This window comes from Arachis hypogaea, chromosome 19, assembly GCF_003086295.3.
Source record: "Arachis hypogaea cultivar Tifrunner chromosome 19, arahy.Tifrunner.gnm2.J5K5, whole genome shotgun sequence".
NCBI lineage: Eukaryota > Viridiplantae > Streptophyta > Magnoliopsida > Fabales > Fabaceae > Arachis > Arachis hypogaea.
In genome coordinates, this window is record NC_092054.1 from 15,541,052 (window position 1) to 15,560,876 (window position 19,825).

The 19,825-nt window shown below is 35.8% G+C and overlaps 2 long non-coding RNA genes across 2 annotated transcripts; both read left to right on the forward strand.

Moving 5' to 3' along the window:
- Positions 1-3,410: 3,410 nt before the first annotated feature.
- Positions 3,411-6,376, forward strand: LOC112776685 (uncharacterized). Its single transcript, XR_003190127.2, has 4 exons — positions 3,411-3,575; positions 3,668-3,721; positions 3,799-3,955; positions 6,098-6,376. It is a non-coding gene; the product is annotated as an uncharacterized lncRNA (long non-coding RNA).
- Positions 6,377-11,546: 5,170 nt separating this feature from the next.
- Positions 11,547-14,513, forward strand: LOC140182013 (uncharacterized). The gene is made up of 4 exons (XR_011877810.1): positions 11,547-11,713; positions 11,806-11,859; positions 11,937-12,093; positions 14,235-14,513. It is a non-coding gene; the product is annotated as an uncharacterized lncRNA (long non-coding RNA).
- The last annotated feature ends 5,312 nt before the right edge of the window (positions 14,514-19,825 follow it).

Below are 19,825 nucleotides of genomic sequence, written 5' to 3' on the forward strand. Positions count from 1 at the left end.
TTCTTTGTTTATTGCTGGTTTCATACATGTGCGTGTTTTTTGCTCATTTTGCACGCGTGAGGGTGTGTTTTTCATTTTTGTGTTTTTCGCTCGTTTAGCACGGGGTGTGTGGTTTTTGTTGTGTTTTTTGCTCGTTTTGCACGTGTGTGTCTTTTTCGCTCATTTCTCACGTGTGTGTTTTTTAATTTATTTTTGTTATCTTTTTCGCTCGTTTCGCACGCATGTGGGTGTATTTTTTTCATTTTTGTGTTTTTCGCTCGTTTCGCATGGGGGTGTGGTTTTTTTTATTTTTCGCTCGTTTTGTACTTGTGCATGTTTTTCGCTAGTTCTGCACGTGTGAGTGTTTTTTTGTGATTTTTGCTCTTTTTGCACGTGTGCATGTTTTTCGTTCGTTTCGCACGTGTGTGTTTTTCGCTCGTTTCGCACGTGTGTGTGCGTTTTTTTGTGTATTTTTCACTCATTTCGCCCGTGCAAATATTTTTTTCATTTCACACTTGTGTGTTTGTATATTTATTTTTTTTGTATTTTTCGCTCGTTTCACACGTGTGTGTTTTTTATTCGTTTCGCATGTGTGTGTTTTTTAATTTTTAATTTTTTTATTTTTCGCTCGTTTCGCACGTATGCGTGTTTTTCGCTCATTTAGCACGTGTGTGTGTCTTTTGCTCGTTTCGCACGTGTGTGTTTTTCGCTCGTTTCGCACGTGTATGTGTGTGTGTTTTTTTGTGTTTTTTGCTAGTTTCACACGTGTGTGTTTCTCGCTCGTTTCGAATGTATGTGTATTTTTTGCTCGTTTCGCACGTGTGTGTGTTTTTTTAATTTTTTTATTTTTGCTCGTTTTACACGTATGCGTGTTTTTCACTCTTTTAGCACGTGTGTGTTTTTTGCTCGTTTCGCACGTGTGTGTTTTTTGTGTGTTTTTCGCACATTTTGCACGTGTGCGTATTTTTCGCTCGTTTCGCATGTATGTGAGTTTTTCACTCGTTTTGCACGTGTGTGTGGTTTTTTTTTGTTTTTCGCTTGTTTCACACGTGTATGTGTGTGTATTTTTTTGCGTGTATTTCGCTCGTTTCACACGTGTGCGTGTTTTTCGCTCGTTTTACACTTCTTTGTGTTTGTCGCTCGTTTTGCACGTGTGTGTAATTTTTTTTGTTTTTTGCTCGTTTTGCACGTGTGTGTTTTTCGCTCGTTTTGCACCCGTGTTTGTGTGTTATTCTTTGTATTTTTCACTCTTTTCTCACGTGTGCGTGTTTTTCGCTTGTTTCGCATGTGTGTGTTTTTTGCTCATTTCGCACGTATGTGTGTGTGTGTTTTTTTATTTTTAATCTTTTTTGTGTTTTCGCTCGTTCTGCACGTATGCATGTTTTTCGCTCATTTTGCACGTGTGTGTGTTTTTCGCTCGTTTCGCTCATGTGTGTTTTTCATCGTTTCGCACGTGTGTTTTTTTGTATTTTTCGCTGGTTTCGCACATGTGCTTGTTTTTCGTTCGTTTCGCACATGTGTGTTTTTCGCTCGTTTCGCACGTATGCTTGTTTTTCACTCGTTTCTCACGGGATGGGCGTTTTTTTCTCGCTCGTTTTGCACTTGTGTGTTTTTCGCTTGTTCCGCACGTGTGGGTGTTTTTTTGAGATATTTGCTCTTTTGCGAGTTTTTCGTTCGTTTCGTACGTGTGTGTTTTTCGCTTGTTTCGCACGTATGTGTGCGTTTTTTTGTGTTTTTCACTCATTTCGCCCGTGCGCATTTGTCGCTCGTTTCACACTTGTGTGTTTGTTTATTTATTTATTTGTGTTTTTCGCTCGTTTCACACGTGTGTTTTCACTCGTTTCGCATGTTTGTGTTTTTTAATTTTTAATTTTTTTCGCTCGTTTCGCACGTATGCTGTTTTTCACTCATTTAGCACGTGTGTGTCTTTCGCTTGTTTCGCATGTGCGTGTTTTTCGCTCATTTCGCACGTGTGCGTTGTTTTTTTGTGTTTTTCGCTCGTTTCTCACGTGTATGTCTGTGTGTTTTTTGCTAGTTTCACACGTGTGTATTTTTCGCTCGTTTTGCACGTGTGTGTCTATTTTTTGCGTTTTTCGCTCGTTTCGCACGTGTGTGTTTTTCGCTCGTTTCGCAAGTGTGTGTATGGGTGTGTTTTTATATTCCTTTTTGTCTTTTTCGCTCATTTCGCACATGTGTGTGTTTTTTATCGTTTCGCACATGTGCTTTTTTTTTATTTTCTTTGTTTATCGTTGATTTTGCACATATGCGTGTTTTTCGCTCGTTTCGCACGCGCGTGGGTGTGCTTTTTATTTTTGTGTTTTTCACTCGTTTCGCACGGGGTGTGTGGTTTATTTTGTGTTTTTTGCTCGTTTCGCACGTGTGTGTTTTTCGCTCGTTTCGCACGTGTGTGTGTTTTTCGCTCGTTTCTCACGCGTGTGTTGTTTTATTTATTTTTGTTATCTTTTTCGCTCTTTTCGCACGCGTGTGGGTGTGTTTTTTCATTATGTTACACAGTTTTGCTCTAAAATATTATATTATGTTATTATGTTAGAAAATATTTTTATTTTTTTAAATGTTATTTTTTATAATGAATATATTATGAGTTATGTTGAATTATATTAAATTGATTATTTTATGATTATTATATTATAGTTTTTTTTTGTTAATTTATTCAAAAATTTTCAAAGAATATCCATAAATAATCGTGGGTATCTGCATTCACTAAGGGGATAATTAAATAGGGGGATTTGCAACGAAGATGGAGAGCGGACGGGGAATTTTTTTTTTAAACGGGAGCGAAGAACGGAAAAAGGGGTCCGCCGTACCCACACAAGTATCTATTACTATATCTAACTAACAACGAAAATTCAATTTGAGCCAATTTGAGATAGGACACATGAACTTTATCTGCATTGGGTTTTAAGACAATGAACTTAATTCGGATTTAGGATCCTAACAATAGACCTAGGTTGATCTTACTCACGTGAGTTAATATTTTGAGTCATTACTGTAATAAATACTATACTATTAAATATGATTATATATAGTATATATAAAAGTTAGGTATACTTCCAATAGATTTTATAATCAAACTAAAAAAAATCTAATTATTTTTTTTAATTTTAAATATTATTTACTATCTTAATGAAATTGTGAATAATATAATCACTCATATAATTAATGTAAACCCCGCTAAAATCAGTAAATTATTAGTTAGTAAATTGAATTTTAATTAGGAAAGTTAAAAATACAAAACTAATATCAAAATAGGATAGAGCTCATCGAAACGAGAATTTTGATACCAATTTCGATAATTTGGCCCAAAATCGGATCGGAAGGGCCGAACCGGTTGAACCGGGGCCCAAACCGGACCCATGGGTTCAACCGGGCCCCTAACATAAATGAAGCAGCAGCTTCATCTTCTCCATTTCACCACAGCAACGAAAAACACAGCAAGGGGGAGAAGAGAAGAAACCTAACCCTCACCATTCCTTCCAACTACCATAACTTCCTCATCCGGGCTCCGATTGCCGCACTGTTCGCGGCCACGCGCTCAGCGCGTCGAGCTCTACCTTTCTATCCAAACAATTTCTCTGGTAAGCCTTCTATTGAGTTCAGAATCTCTATCCCTCTTTCTTTGGTAAACTTGAAAACATATAGTGAATCTTGTCCAATTTTTGTGTTCCAGGTTCAAGTTAGCTTCCGGAACTTGTGGGCTCAAGCTATTGAGCATATGGGTATGGTAAGAACACCTTAACCCTAGCCCAATCTTGTTTTTGGTAATAGAAAACTGAATTGGAACATATATATGTGTATTAGGTGTAGTTTAAGAGGGTGTTTATGCATTGAACTTGAATTTGGATTACTTGGAGCTTTGTTGGTGACAAGGCTTGCTTTGGGGCTGTTTGATTGAGCTTGGAGGGGCTGTGATTTTATGTTGAGAAGCTGCCTTGGGTGAATTAAGTGATCGGCCAAGGTATGGTTTAAGTTTCGCACGTTTAATATTTACGGTGTTGTGAAAACTTAGGTTAGAGGAACCATAGAATAAGTTAGATTGTTTGTTGTATTTAATGATTAGCCTTGTAATGTTGTTAGAATATATTTGTTAGTGAATTTATATATTAGAATTATGAGGTGTGAAAGCTATTAATGGTGTGCTCTTATATTTATTTATGATGGATTAGAATTGGTGTTTGTTAATAAGGATGTAGAGTTGTGTTGTGGTGGTATTGTATATGCTGTAACTAATTATGTAATGATCGGAATTGCATGAGACCAAGTTTGGGATAAACTTGGGAATATAAGGAACTAAACTGAAAAATTTGGGACCTTTTTGTTAAATATACAATTTATGGCAAATTTTTAAAGTTAGGTTGTTAAATCTGTCCAGCAGCAGAAAAGATCAAACAGAGTAGCAACTTGTTTGTCTTGCTGCGACTTTTACGAGTTGAGTTTTGGAGCGAAACCAATTTTGTTATAAAATTTGACTAACTTTCTTTATTTCTATAAAATTTCAGAATTTTAAGAGTTGAGGATTGGGAGCTGTGAATTTTTGAATATTGGTGGTCAAAACTGAAAAGAAACAGATTTCAGCAAGCTATGCATCAACTTCCAATGCTTGTAACTCTTAGAATTAAATATAAATTGGGTTGCATTTAAGACACACTTGTTTCTGGATGAGCTAGGGGTTCTCAAATCAAAATTTAGCTTAATTGGAGTTTTGTAATAAAAGTTATTCCAATTGAAAGGTACTAAGCTTGTTGGTTTTTAAAACAGATTTTGTCTCATTTTTACTTAACTTCCAGGTAATGTAACTTTTTCATTAAAAATGGTATTGACTCAGAACCAATTGAGAAAGAAACCTGGATGAGTAAAGTTTAACTACATTAATTTTCAAAGTCATTGGATTTAACTTGGATTTTTTATTGAATTTTGAATATCACATGCTGCTGCTGTTTTTCTGGTTTTATGCACTGCAGAGCAGTCACGGTTTTTCCTTTATTCCTGAGGCTAGAAAAATCAGAAAATTATGATATTTAGTTTGTTAGAAAGCTTATTTCAATATGAACGCCTGGACATAAAGTTTGTGCAATTCCGAGTTCATTTGCTATATTAGAAACAGAAAAGAAAATAGAGTGTCGAGGATGTCTTAGTGATAGTCATGAGTTCGAGAAGTTAAAGTTCAATCCTCATGTGATGTGATTGATTTAATGTTAGAGTTGGGTTGATTTTAATATTATTCAATATTAAGAAGGATGAGAAGACTTTGATAAAAAGTTTGGTCAGGACCCGGAAAGGGTAATCAAGATGAATTATAAGGGAATGACGATGAAGAAATGTGAAAGGGAGGTTGTTAATAAAAGGAGTTAATATGCCATGGCTTGATGAATGATTAAATAATGATTATGACTATGAAATGGCTTATGAATAATGCTATCTGAGATACGAGTTCCCTGGGTAAGAGCCGTGGATCGCCATCACGTGTTCCAGGTTGAATCTCGATACTCTGTTGACCCTACGTCGTAAGGGTGACCGGGCACGTATAAATTCCCGGGTATGGATAGCCCCCATTGAGTGATTTTATGAAATATGAATGTGAACTCTATGCATAGACTCTTGGGGATGCGCGACGGGGGACAGTCTAAGGTTTTCGGACTTGTCAGGTTGGCTGGATAACCGACAGATGGGCCCCATCAGCCAAAGGACAGGCATGCATCATATGCATTTGTTTGTATTGATTGCTATGCATTTTTTTGGGTATGCCTAATTGATATATATTACCTGCTATTTGTTATACTTGCTATTTGTACTATTTGATCATTACTTGTGCGTGAACTTGTTTGGTTGCTTGTTTCTGTTACGTTCTGAATGATGAAAGGATGGAGGAAACGGAGGAAATGGTTTGGTGTTAGGTTAAGCTTGAACTTGAGTAAGTTAGGCAGATTTAGAATACCTACCCCTGTTTATGGCTTCTGTTTAGTACTTAAGTTGGATAATTGAATAACGGAGTTCTAGGATTACCTATGGCATTCTCAGGACCGTATTTCTTATGCGCGTGGCACTTTTACCATGCTGAGAACCTCCAGTTCTCATTCCATATTGTATTGTTGTTTTTCAGATGCAGGTCGAGAGGCTCCTCGCTAGACGTCTGGATCTTGGGAAGCGAAGTAGTCTTTGGGTGTATTTTGGTTTTTGGTTGTATATATGTATATATTTGTTTAGCTTACTCTCCAAGTAACTTGTGTATGCTGCTCCTCTTAGAGGATTAGGGAGAGATAGGAGTTTACTTTGATGTTTTGGTGTATTTTGGGGATACTTAAGTATGTTTATATGTATATATATATCCTCCGGCCAGCCTTAGCTTCGCAGGCTGAGTCAGGGGCTAGTTATGCTGTTACCTTGGCTTTCCTTTATCCTTCCGCTTATCTTTATCATGTTCCTATTAGGTCTCTTAGCATGCAAGTAATCCTATTCCTTGAGCGTTGCGCTTTTTATTTTGCGATTTTGTTTACCCGTTTTGTTTCAAGGCTCCTAGTATATTATTTCTTTCAGTATTATATGTATATCTTTACTGTTTAGAGGTCTGTTATACCACACTACCTCTGTTCTACGACTTAAGCGTAAAACACTGTGTAGTAGGGTGTTACATTATGGTATCAGAGCAGTTCGTTCCTATAGAGCCTGAGGACGGACTGATTATGCTTTTGTGCATTCTCTGTGTATGTGTTTATGTGATATTAGGATATCTAACTGATATATGTGGCATAAACGTTCCTGAGCATGCATTTGGGACTTAAAGCACTGAACTTGTGATATTGAGACTGATCAACTTGATATCACCTGTTTGCCTGAGGCATCAGGAAACACTCCTAATCCATAGACTTCATGGCTGCATTAGGCAATATGGCAGCAGCAATGCAAGCGACAGCTGAAGCCCTGGGAAACCAAATTAATAATGGAAACAATGGTAACAATGACGAGAATGGTCCAATGTCACTGCATTCCTTCCTGAAGGTTCACCCTCCAACTTTCAGAGGGACCTCGAATCCTACCGATGCCGATAACTGGATACAGGCCATTGAGCGGGCGTTACAGGCTCAGCAGGTTCCTGATGAACAGTGGGTTGAGTTTGGGACCTACCAGTTGCATGGTGAAGCTCAGCACTGGTGGCAGGGCATGAGGCGCATTCTGCAGCCTGATGGGATTGTGATATCTTGAGAGTTGTTCCGAGATGAATTCTATAAAAAATATTTCCCCACTTCAGTTAGAAATGCCAGAGAACTTGAACTGCTTCAGCTTAAACAGGGACAGATGACTATCACTGAGTACACTAGTAAATTTGAGGAATTGTGCCGCTTCTCACGCATCTGTCAGGGAGCTCCTGAGGACTTTGCTGAGTGGAAATGCATAAAGTATGAAGGAGGTCTTAGGAGTGACATTCAGAGCTTTGTGGCGCCTATGCAGATTCGGGTGTTTTCTGAGTTGGTAAATAGGAGCAGGGTGGTAGAGGATTGTGTTAGAAGGGCTGCAGCAGAAAAAGGGGGTCTGAGGATGCCATTCCAGAGGACCACAAGGAGAAATTTTGCACCCAGAGGCAGACAGTTCAAGCGTGGTAGCTTTGTTCCTCAGAATAATCAGGGGCAAGGCAACTCCAGGAGGCCGAATACCAATGCTAATCAGGGAAGGAGACAGGGTAAGCAGCCACAGCAGGATATGAGTTGCCACAGATGTGGAAAGTATCATTCAGGACAATGTAGGTTTGGGACTGGAGTCTGTTACTCCTGTGGGCAGCCGGGACACTTGGCTAGTAGTTGCCCAGAAAAGAAGAGATATGAGACAGGCAGGGTGCAGCAACCAGGAAGGGTATACACTACTTCCTCTATAGGCGCTGAGGGGTCAGAGGCATTGATCCGAGGTAAATGTGAGATGGCGGGTAAAACTTTGAATGCTTTGTTTGATTCTGGAGCTTCACATACTTTTATTGCATTTGAGAAGGCTGATGAGCTAGGATTGAAAATAGTAGTACTGGGGTATGATTTAAAGGTATATAATGCTACCCACGAGGCTATGGTGACTAGATTAGGGTGCCCCCAAGTTCCTTTTCGAGTACAAGGGCGTGATTTCGTGCATAACTTAATTTGTTTGATGATGACTGGTCTTGATCTCATTCTGGGATTGGACTGGTTATCCAAGAACCGCGTTCTATTAGATTGCTCGGCGAAAATAGTGTATTTCATGCCTGAAGACACTGAAGGGCCGGTTGGAGTGAATAACTACTACTTGAATTCCATGATGGTGAACTATTCTGGGGCTGAATGTCAGGGGATATTGTTGCTAGCTGCGGGTGTTTCGGGTGATGATCAAGATTTGGAACAAATCCCAGTTGTGTGTGAGTTTTCGGAGGTGTTCCCTGATGATATTGATGAATTTCCACCGAAACGGGAAGTTGAGTTTGCTATTGATTTAGTACCTGGGGCTGGACCAATCTCGAGTGCTCCTTACAGGATGTCGCCTATGGAAATGGCCGAATTGAAGTCTCAACTGGAGGATCTGTTGGGTAAGAATTTTATCCGACCAAGTGTATCTCCGTGGGGTGCGCCAGTATTATTGGTGAAGAAGAAAGATGGAACCATGCGCTTATGTGTTGACTATAGGTAGCTGAATAAGGTTACAGTGAAGAATAAATATCCGCTGCCAAGGATTGATGACCTGATGGACCAATTACAGGGAGCTGGCGTGTTCTCCAAGATTGATCTACGATCCGGATACCACCAGATAAGGGTTAGAGATGAGGATATCCCAAAGACTGCCTTCAGAACGCGCTATGGCCACTATGAATATACCGTGATGTCCTTCGGACTAACTAACGCTCCGGCGATATTCATGGATTACATGAACAGAATCTTCCATCCATATCTGGATAAGTTTGTTGTTGTGTTTATTGATGACATTCTTATCTATTCTAAGACCGAGGATGAGCATGCAGAACACTTGCGAACAGTGCTACAAATTTTGAAGGATAGGAAGTTGTATGCCAAGCTATCCAAGTGTGAGTTCTGGAAGTCTGAGGTGAAATTTCTTGGTCATGTGGTGAGTAAGCAAGGAATAGCAGTGGATCCTGCTAAGGTTGAGGCGGTGATGAATTGGGAGCGGCCAACTTTAGTGACGGAAATCAGGAGTTTCTTAGGCTTGGCGGGTTATTATCGAAGGTTCATTAAAGGGTTTTCACAACTCGCTTTACCCTTAACGAAGCTGACCAGGAAGGATGTTCCTTTTGTGTGGACTCTCGAGTGTGAGGAGAGTTTCCTTGCCTTAAAGCAGATATTGACTACCGCCCCTGTATTAGTGTTGCCTGAGCCGAGAGAACCATTTGAGGTGTACTGTGATGCGTCCTTGAAAGGTTTAGGATGCGTGTTGATGCAGCATCATAAGGTTGTAGCTTATGCCTCACGTTAGTTAAGACCTCATGAAAGAAACTATCCGACTCATGATTTGGAACTTGCAGCCGTTGTCTTTGCCTTGAAGATTTGGAGGCATTATCTCTATGGAGTAAAATTTCAAGTCTTCTCGGACCATAAGAGTCTGAAGTACCTGTTTGAACAAAAAGAATTGAATATGCGTCAGAGGAGGTGGATGGAACTTCTGAAGGATTATGACTTCGAGCTAAACTATCATTCGGAAAAGGCGAATGTAGTGGCGGATGCTTTGAGTAGAAAATCCCTATGTGCTGCTTGGATGATGCTGAGAGAGGAAGAGTTGTTGAGAGCCTTCGAAGGATTGAAATTGGGAATCAGAGAAGAGTTTGGGACTTTATGCTTAAGCCAATTACAGATCTCAAGCGACTTCAAGGCTGAACTGATAAAGGCTCATCAGAACGACCAAGAATTGTATAAGATTTTGCCGGCGATTGAGAAAGGCAAGCAATGGAGAGTGTTAGAAGATAGAGATGGATTGTGGAGGTTCAAGGGCCGGATAATTGTGCCAGATGTTGGGGATTTGCGACATAACATATTGGAGGAAGCTCATAAGAGCGGGTTCTCCATTCATCCTGGAAGCACTAAGATGTACCAAGACTTAAAGATGATGTTCTGGTGGCCAGGAATGAAAATTGATGTGGCGTTACATGTTTCTAAATGCCTAACTTGTCAGAAAGTTAAGATCGAACACCAAAAGCCAGCAGGAACCCTTCAACCTTTGGAGATTCCACAGTGGAAATGGGAGAGCATTGCTATGGATTTTGTTTTGGGCTTACCAAGGACTCGGACCGGTTGTGATGCTATTTGGGTGGTTATAGACCGGTTGACCAAATCAGCTCATTTTCTGCCTATTCGGATAAGTTGTTCTATGGAGGAGTTGGCGCGCTTATATATAAAGGAGATTGTGAGGTTACATGGCGTACCTTCCACCATTGTATCGGATAGAGATCCTCGCTTTACATCACGGTTCTGGGGTGCATTTCAGCGAGCTTTTGGCACTCAATTGAGCTTAAGCACTGCCTATCATCCTCAGACGGATGGCCAATCAGAAAGAACAATCCAAACCTTGGAAGACATGTTAAGAGCTTGTGTTTTGGATCAACCGGCGAACTGGGATCGATATATGCCTCTGGTAGAATTTGCTTATAACAATAGCTATCATGCAAGTATTGGAATGGCTCCATATGAGGCTTTGTATGGAAGAAAATGCCAGTCTCCATTATGTTGGTACGAAGCAGGAGAAAAGAGCTTGATAGGACCAGAAATGGTAAGTGAAACCACTGAGCAAATAAAGAGAATTCGGAGTCGAATGCTTGAAGCTCAAAGCCGTCAGAAGAGCTATGCTGACCGAAGACGGAAGCCCTTAGAATTCGAGGAAGGAGAACACGTCTTCTTGAAGGTTACTCCGACCACTGGAATAGGGAGGTCCATCAAAACCAAGAAGTTAAATCCCCGTTACATTGGGCCATTCGAAATCCTGAACAGAATTGGACCAGTGGCATATAGGATCGCATTACCACCACATCTTTCAAACCTGCATGATGTGTTCCACGTATCGCAACTTCGTAAATATACTTTTGATCCTAGTCATGTCCTAGAGCCGGAATCAGTCCAAGTGAGAGAAGACCTGACGCTTCCAGTAACTCCGGTTAGGATTGATGATACCAGCACCAAACGTCTCCGCGGAAAGGAAGTTTCTTTGGTGAAAGTAGCTTGGAGTCGGGCAGGTATTGAAGAACATACCTGGGAGCTTGAATTAGAGATGCGAAAGGACTACCCACACCTCTTTTTAGGTAACTCCCTCTGAATTTTGAGCACAAAATTCCTAGTTAGGTGGGTAGGATGTAAACCCCGCTAAAATCAGTAAATTATTAGTTAGTAAATTGAATTTTAATTAGGAAAGTTAAAAATACAAAAATAATATCAAAATAGGATAGAGCTCATCGAAACGAGAATTTTGATACCAATTTCAATAATTTGGCCCAAAATCGGACCGGAAGGGCCGAACCGGTTGAACCGGGGCCCAAACCGGACCCATGGGTTCAACCGGGCCCCTAACATAAATGAAGCAGCAGCTTCATCTTCTCCATTTCACCACAGCAACGAAAAACACAGCAAGGGGGAGAAGAGAAGAAACCTAACCCTCACCATTCCTTCCAACTACCATAACTTCCTCATCCGGGCTCCGATTGCCGCACCGTTCGCGGCCACGCGCTCAACGCGTCGAGCTCTACCTTTCTATCCAAACAATTTCTCTGGTAAGCCTTCTATTGAGTTCAGAATCTCTATCCCTCTTTCTTTGGTAAACTTGAAAACATATAGTGAATCTTGTCCAATTTTTGTGGTCTAGGTTCAAGTTAGCTTCCGGAACTTGTGGGCTCAAGCTATTGAGCATATGGGTATGGTAAGAACACCCTAACCCTAGCCCAATCTTGTTTTTGGTAATAGAAAACTGAATTGGAACATATATGTGTGTATTAGGTGTAGTTTAAGAGGGTGTTTATGCATTGAACTTGAATTTGGATTACTTGGAGCTTTGTTGGTGACAAGGCTTGCTTTGGGGCTGTTTGATTGAGCTTGGAGGGGCTGTGATTTTATGTTGAGAAGCTTCCTTGGGTGAATTAAGTGATCGGCCAAGGTATGGTTTAAGTTTCGCACGTTTAATATTTACGGTGTTGTGAAAACTTAGGTTAGAGGAACCATAGAATAAGTTGGATTGTTTGTTGTATTTAATGATTAGCCTTGTAATGTTGTTAGAATATATTTGTTAGTGAATTTATATATTAGAATTATGAGGTGTGAAAGCTATTAATGGTGTGCTCTTATATTTATTTATGATGGATTAGAATTGGTGTTTGTTAATAAGGATGTAGAGTTGTGTTGTGGTGGTATTGTATATGCTGTAACTAATTATGTAATGATCGGAATTGCATGAGACCAAGTTTGGGATAAACTTGGGAATATAAGGAACTAAACTGAAAAATTTGGGACCTTTTTGTTAAATATACAATTTATGGAAAATTTTTAAAGTTAGGTTGTTAAATCTGTCCAGCAGCAGAAAAGATCAAACAGAGTAGCAACTTGTTTGTCTTGCTGCGACTTTTACGAGTTGAGTTTTGGAGCGAAACCAATTTTGTTATAAAATTTGATTAACTTTCTTTATTTCTATAAAATTTCAGAATTTTAAGAGTTGAGGATTGGGAGCTGTGAATTTTTGAATATTGGTGGTCAAAACTGAAAAGAAACAGATTTCAGCAAGCTATGCATCAACTTCCAATGCTTGTAACTCTTAGAATTAAATATAAATTGGGTTGCAACCAAGACACACTTGTTTTTGGATGAGCTAGAGGTTCTCAAATCAAAATTTAGCTTAATTGGAGTTTTGTAATAAAAGTTATTCCAATTGAAAGGTACTAAGCTTGTTGGTTTTTAAAACAGATTTTGTCTCATTTTTACTTAACTTCCAGGTAATGTAACTTTTTCATTAAAAATGGTATTGACTCAGAACCAATTGAGAAAGAAACCTGGATGAGTAAAGTTTAACTACATTAATTTTCAAAGTCATTGGATTTAACTTGGATTTTTTATTGAATTTTGAATATCACATACTGCTGCTGTTTTTTTGGTTTTATGCACTGCAGAGCAGTCACGGTTTTTCCTTTATTCCTGAGGCTAGAAAAATCAGAAAATTATGATATTTAGTTTGTTAGAAATCTTATTTCAATATGAACGCCTGGACATAAAGTTTGTGCAATTCCGAGTTCATTTGCTATATTAGAAACAGAAAAGAAAATAGAGTGTCGAGGATGTCTTAGTGATAGTCATGAGTTCGAGAAGTTAAAGTTCAATCCTCGTGTGATGTGATTGATTTAATGTTAGAGTTGGGTTGATTTTAATATTATTCAATATTAAGAAGGATGAGAAGAGTTTGATAAAAAGTTTGGTCAGGACCCGGAAAGGGTAATCAAGATGAATTATAAGGGAATGACGATGAAGAATGTGAAAGTGAGGTTGTTAATAAAAGGAGTTAATATGCCATGGCTTGATGAATGATTAAATAATGATTATGACTATGAAATGGCTTATGAATAATGCTATCTGAGATACGAGTTCCCTGGGTAAGAGCCGTGGCTCGCCATCACGTGTTCCAGGTTGAATCTCGATACTCTGTTGACCCTACGTCGTAAGGGTGACCGGGCACGTATAAATTTCCGGGTATGGATAGCCCCCATTGAGTGATTTTATGAAATATGAATGTGAACTCTATGCATAGACTCTTGGGGATGCGCGACGGGGGACAGTCTAAGGTTTTCGGACTTGTCGGGTTGGCTGGATAATCGACAGATGGGCTCCATCAGCCATAGGACAGGCATGCATCATATGCATTTGTTTGTATTGATTGCTATGCATTTTTTTGGGTATGCCTAATTGATATATATTACCTGCTATTTGTTATATTTGCTATTTGTACTATTTGATCATTACTTGTGCGTGAACTTGTTTGGTTGCTTGTTTCTGTTACATTCTGAATGATGAAAGGATGGAGGAAACGGAGGAAATGGTTTGGTGTTAGGTTAAGATTGAACTTGAGTAAGTTAGGCAGATTTAGAATACCTACCCCTGTTTATGGCTTCTGTTTAGTACTTAAGTTGGATAATTGAATAACGGAGTTCTAGGATTACCTATGGCATTCTCAGGACCGTATTTCTTATGCGCGTGGCACTTTTACCATGCTGAGAACCTCCGGTTCTCATTCCATATTGTATTATTGTTTTTCAGATGCAGGTCGAGAGGCTCCTCGCTAGACGTCTGGATCTTGGGAAGCGAAGTAGTCCTTGGGTGTATTTTGGTTTTTGGTTGTATATATGTATATATTTGTTTAGCTTACTCTCCAAGTAACTTGTGTATGCTGCTCCTCTTAGAGGATTAGGGAGAGATAGGAGTTTACTTTGATGTTTTGGTGTATTTTGGGGATACTTAAGTATGTTTATATGTATATATATATCCTCCGGCCAGCCTTAGCTTCGCAGGCTGAGTCAGGGGCTAGTTATGCTGTTACCTTGGCTTTCCTTTATCCTTCTGCTTATCTTTATCATGTTCCTATTAGGTCTCTTAGCATGCAAGTAATCCTATTCCTTGAGCGTTGCGCTTTTTATTTTGCGATTTTGTTTACCCGTTTTGTTTCAAGGCTCCTAGTATATTATTTCTTTCAGTATTATATGTATATCTTTACTGTTTAGAGGTCTGTTATACCACACTACCTCTGTTCTACGACTTAAGCGTAAAACACTGTGTAGTAGGGTGTTACAATTAAAATAGTTCATCCTAATATATACATGACACTACATCTATCAAAGATTATTATATGTGATAAATTATTTCTTGATTTTTCTAAAGATAATTTATATGTAAATTAACTAATCTTTATAATATACAATCTATTGCATAATTTTTCTCCTCTTAATATGGATAAATTGATGAATTTAATATATAAAATATAATTTATATTATTTAACATAGGAAATAAATAACTTAAACCATTATCTAAAACAATAAATATAATAGTACAAATACCTATATATTTATTAGTATTAAAAAATATACAAATAATACAAAGATGATTTTTTTGGTAGAAAAACAATAATAAAGGTTATTAATTAAGTTAATTACATAATTAAAAAATTATGAATACTTTTTTAAATAATAATAAAAAATAATATCACTATTTTTACATACTACAAATTATATATTAGCTTTGTTAAAAAAATTAAATTATATATTAGATATTATTATTTGTGTACTAATATATATATAAAATCGATTATTAAGTTATAATTAATTTCTAACTTAATTTTTGGCAATTAAAATTTAAATGATTGAAATTATTAAATGCTGAATATTTTGCAACTAACTAATTTTGTTTTTGTTATTAAAATTTTAAAAAGAGTGAGTTGTTAATCAATTCTGAATTTAAATTTAAATTTAAATTTAAATTTGTGTAAGAAAATATTTTGAATTATTTTTACTAATCAGAATTAATTTTAAAATAAAAAATTATTTTATACATCATATTATAAGATAGTGTAGTCATTCATTTTTTTAATGACAATTATTGTCAAATAAAATGATATAAAAATAGAAAAAATATATTTACCAATCTAGGAATAATAATTTATTTTTTAATAGAATAAATTATATATTGAATAACAAAAGTTATTATAGTTTCTTTTTACACAAACTAATATACTCAACGACGGTGTTTTGGTAATATTACCAAGAAATATTAATCAATCTAATAGTTTTTGTAATGACATAAGTTTATAAGTTTAGAAACTTGAAAATTATGTCATAAAATATAAAATTTTAACCAGTAACAATGTTGATCATATTGTTTGACTTCCTAAATGAATATGATACCAATAAATAAAACTGTCACAATTAAATTTTAACAAAGACAAATCTTCATAAGTATTGCTGTCATCAATGAGAATTGTTCTACTCTCAAGACAAATACTATTTTCTTTCACTGTATTTTCCAATTCGGCAAGTTGAGAACTAATCGTCTACGGATTGAACCTCCATTTATTAAGGGTCTGCCACTAGCCAATGAGTTGTTACATACACAAGGCGGGATTCGAAACTCTAATACTTACTTAGGTAGACGAGTGAGATGACCACTCAACCAATCCAAATCAATTAAGATAAATATTAATTATTTTTAATAATTTTTACATTAAAAATAATTAAACTTTGATTTTAATTATAATTTTATAAAATATTTATAGTAATAATTATTATATATATTTTTTGTTTAATCTTTTTTAATGTAAAAATTTATATATTTTTACATATACTAGTTATACATAAAGAAAAAAAAGAAGAGTTAAAATAACAAGCTAAGAGCAATAAAAATGATGATTCTTATAATTTTGTGTGGTCATCTATATATAGTAGACCAGAAGACTATGATTATCTAACAAAATTAATTTGTATTTATTGCATTCAATTTGAATAAGTAAGAAATCATCTTATTTTAGTTTAGTCTTTAATTCAGATGATTTGAATTTGACTCAATACCAAGATTCAATTTTGCCGATTTTTTTTAAGTGACGATTTTTGCTATTACTTGAATCGGTACAATCAAAGGTTCCTGGTTCGACTGGTCCGATCAGTTTTTCGAATCTTGGTATTGAGCCAAATTTAAATTAATTGAATTAAGAACTAAATTTAAATAAGATAATTTTTTACTTATTCAAATTGAATGTAATAAATACAAATTAATTTTGTTAGATAATAATGGTCTTCTGGTCTTTTATATATATGGCCAAACAAAATTATAAGAAGTATCATGTTTATTGTTCTTGTTATTTCTACTCTTTTTTTTGTTTTTTTTTTCCTTTTGTTGAATTTTTTTTATGTATAAATATACTCAAAATGAGAAGGCATGTATGAGTATTTCATTGATTTTTTGTTTGACGAACTGTAGTTCGAAAATGTTCCAATTTAGACATTCTACTACTGCTGATGAAAGTTGGATTTGTAGTAATTTAGTGTGGACAGTGTACTTTTTATATTATTGGATAGAAGAATATTTGTTAAAATGAATATACTCATTGTAATGAATTTTCTTTGTTAATATTTTATTTTTTACCTAACAAACATCCATATTGAATATATTATTTTCATCAGAAGGCCTACATGATTGATTAATAATTCTGTGTAAAAATACTCTTGTGGTGACTAAGCACTATATCGTTAACTCGCTAACACTACTAAAAAACTAGTTATTACAGACAAATATTTCCAACAGATTTTATCTCACGGAAATACAGACAGAATTTGTGAGAAATTTTTTGTCGAAAAAAAAATTAGCATAAATTACAAACAAAAAAAGTGAATTCGCCGATCATTCTATCAAAAAAATTAATTTTTTTTCGTGAAAAATGATTACTAACAAAAAATTCGTCTGTAATTAAATGGACAAAAATACTTCATCATTTTATTAAATTATTACATATAAAAAATCTGTCAATAATTTAAAATATTCCATCAAAAATGTTGAATTAAACCTAACCTACTCCCTCTCTCTCTCCGTGGCAGCCCCCATTCAAACTGTTTCGAGCTCCATTTACAAATGAAACACGTTGAATCTGTTCTGTTCTGCTCTGTTCAAGTAATTTGTAATTCAATTAAATATTGTTTTGTTAGGCACTAAAAACCAGCAACTATGGTTCTGAACCTATGCTTCAAAATTGTGGAATTTCTATAAGCACTGGCTTTACTCAAGTGGATGGTCGTGTTCTGCCTTCGCCAAGGGTATTTAATATTTATTTTTGTCATTGTGCTCTTGAAACTTGTTTATTGTGTGTTGCCTTGTTGTTCTATTTGAACTTGTGACCTGAGGTTTTTTTATTTATGACTTGGAAGGTCACTTGTTCGAGAAATGATTTTTCTCATTTAGCAAATGCTCTAGTAACTTGTTTTTTTCTTGACTCCCACATGAAACTAAATGAAAGTCCTTTTTAAAAATCCTTTGTTTGGAATATGGATTTACATGGAAAAATTATCTTTTTGCTACTGTCATATCTAAATGCTAGGCTGCCTTTGATGAATTATAAATTATTTTAAAGTTCCCTTTGCTGTTTGTGGCGTGTTGGTATTATTTTTTGTTTCTTTTTTTTTTTACCTACCTAAGCAAATGATGTTAAGTTCTTGCTAGTAGTTATTCTTGTTTGAGGTTACTTGCTTGTTAGATTTACAGAGACAAATTCTCACAGACAACTATCTATGTAAACTTCATGTACGTTTGTGTTTGATTTTTATGTTACAGAAGAGGCAATTCGAAGATCTACTGCACAAGAGCAGGATGATATTCAAGCTTTGATGTTTGTTACCTTATTTATATATATAAAGGATTCTGTTATACTTGCTGTATTTGTTACCTTATTTCTGGTTTTGGAACCTTTTAAGTTATAACTCCATATTTATGATTTTGTCCTGTGAAATGTTAGCTCGTAGAGAAGTAGTAATTAGCGTATGTATCACATTCACAACTGTGGCGCTAACATTGCACTCTATCTGTTTGTATAAATGTCTCACCCAATAACTGAAAATTTTTTGCAGCAAAACCGTGTTATTTTTATTCTTGTAACAATTACAGCTTTTGATAAATGGAAACCAAGTCATTTGAGGAACCTTATTCCACCGACGATGAGGTCTACTTGCAAAATGCAAGTGATGAAGATGATAATGACAGTACCTTTTCTTCCAGTTCCACCACCAAGTTACAGTTCAGGTCTTTTCTTCCTTGATATGTAGTATATACTTGTGAGAGTACTCAAGTGAATTCTTTGAGTGAAAAAAGCATTTGATCTTAATGGTAAAAAGTTGAGTCCTCATAGAATTACCGGAAGCTAGATGCAGATAATTAATACCAGAAAGGAAAAAATTGATATTATCAATGAGGGCAAGAAGTATGGAACCTGCAATAGGAACAGAAACAATGTGAAAAAAGAAGTTAAAAGAAAATGGATTTCTAAATCAAATTATATAAAAGTAATTAAAGAGCAGTGAGGAAAAATTCACTTACTTATCCCAAATTGAGTTTTTTGGAAATACATTGGGGTATTTTACTACTGGCTGCAATACAAATAATTGTTTAGATATATATACATAACATATAGAATAAGTAAAAAAAATTTAGACGTACAAAATATGACATTTATTCTCTCTCTCCACATTTACTCACACATATATAATACCTAAAAATATGATAATAATACCAATATTTCAGGAGAAAAAAAAAATAAAAAACCTTAAACAAGCTCTACCCCATTAATATGTGAAGAAAAGAGAATAACATTTACCTTCAAATTTAGTGGAATTTTATTCTTTGAAAACTTTTTGTTTCTTTAATTTGAAATTAAATGTGGTTAATTAATTTTTAAGATTAAAATAAATTTCCCTTTACTTACATTTGGTCATTTAGATCAAATGTTAATAACTTATGTCCGTAAAAAACAAGTTATGGTCATGTGAAAATTAAAGAAATATAAGGCAACAACAAATGTCACAAGTAATTCTTTTATTCTTATTTAGGAAAATTATTTATTTATTTATTTATTTCTTATTTTCTCTTCCAGATGCAAAAAAGAAATATATGAACTTGTAAAGAAGCGGTGAGAGGAGGCTGACAATGTCAATGAGGTAATCAATAACTTTTCCATGTGTGTCATCTCCAGGTCTATTTATTCATTCACTGTTGATTATTGTTTTATTGTTCATTGCCGATGGTCTTGCTGTTGCTGGGCAAGTTGATACCTCTCTGTTTACATAATGCACTATTTTTTACTTCATCCTACTTTCAATCA